Source organism: Octopus bimaculoides, chromosome 10 (assembly GCF_001194135.2).
Source record: "Octopus bimaculoides isolate UCB-OBI-ISO-001 chromosome 10, ASM119413v2, whole genome shotgun sequence".
NCBI lineage: Eukaryota > Metazoa > Mollusca > Cephalopoda > Octopoda > Octopodidae > Octopus > Octopus bimaculoides.
The window spans coordinates 51,618,045-51,619,565 of NC_068990.1; the positions used below are offsets into that span (position 1 = coordinate 51,618,045).

At 32.9% G+C, this 1,521-nt stretch overlaps 1 pseudogene; it reads left to right on the plus strand.

Annotated features, from left to right (window-relative positions):
- The first annotated feature begins 323 nt into the window (after positions 1 to 323).
- LOC128248947 (5S ribosomal RNA) lies at positions 324 to 442 on the plus strand (annotated as a pseudogene).
- Positions 443 to 1,521: the final 1,079 nt, after the last annotated feature.

The following is a 1,521-nucleotide window of genomic DNA, read 5'->3' on the forward strand; positions in this document are numbered from 1 at the left end:
ATATACACCAGAGTAAGCGCATAAATGCGAAACAAGGTGGGAAAATAGTACTCGAATACCAGAGGTAGAGTAATATGCTTTATGAAAATGCAGCAAAAATATCACAAAACGTGTTACTCAGTTTCACGTTCCCGTTCATCGGACAGTTTTGTTTAGAATGGAGCAGGACAAGGTTATATGCAGAATTCTGCATATAACTTTATCTTGCATTTAATTAAACTAATGAGCAATTTCCTATTTTTAACATATTAATATTATATACACCAGACAGTTTTTTTCTTAATTGTTTGCGTACATACGTTATGATGTTTATATTTATCTTGATGTGAAGACATATCACGTTGAAAGTACCGGTTCTCGTTCGATCACCGAAGTTAAGCAACATCGAGCCTAGTTAGTACTTAGATGGGTGACCGCTTGGGAAACCTAGGTGCTGTAAGCATTTCTCTTTTTGTCCCCGTAACTTAGCGGTTCGGCTAAAGAGACCGATAGAATAAGTACTAGGCTTACAAAGAATAAGTCCTGGAGTCGATTAGCTCAACTAAAAGGCGGTGCTCCAGCATGGCCACAGTTAAATGACTGAAACAAGTAAAAGAGTAAAAAAGAGTATACATACATATATATGCGTACATATTTTTGCATATTTGTATGCTTATTTATATGTGTGTATATTTGTATGTATGTATTTATGCAGATATACATGTAATTTTGTGTGTGCGTTTCTATATGTGTTCGTTGCGCAAAACATCAATTCATAACTCCCAACCCCAATCTGTTTTTTCTCTTTCTTTCTCTAATTTTCTGTTTCTCTTTCTTTTATTTCTTTTTCTTCTTTTCCACTGTTCTCTTTCTCTCAATACTTATTACCTGATATTTTTCCTTCTTTTTCTTTCGCCTGTAGCAACTAACTTGTATAAGCATACGCCAAGAGATTTCGTGAGCGTGCGTGTGCACACATATATATGCATTTGTATATATTTATGTCTTGCCTATATATGTCTGTATATGTATGTGGCCATGTACCTGCGTTTGTATGTTTAGTGTATATACGTATGCTATAAATTGTTTGGTATGTGTTTAAATTACTAAATGTAAATGTAATCTAGCGTGAAATATTTTAAACTGATATATCTTTTATTACCGACATAATGCCCCTCCCACGGTTCAATAGAATTTATTAGTATTTTTACAGCAAATTATTTACCCTAGGTATTCAGGGATATTCCTTCTTCATAAGCTATTTTTGATTTAAGGTTTTCTTCGATTTTATAATGATATGATTTTAAACCATTATTTCTTTTTCATGCAACCGGTTATTGAAAAGACCGTTAGTTGAAAGGACCAATGAAACAAACCCATTTTCAAATGTGTATCTATCAAAGTAATTGTATTTCTGCATATAACTTTATCTTGCACCATTCTAAACAAAACTGTCCGACGAACGGGAACGTGAAACTGTAAGTAACAGTTTTTGTGATATTTTTTGCTGCTTTTTGATAAAGTATATATATATATATATAT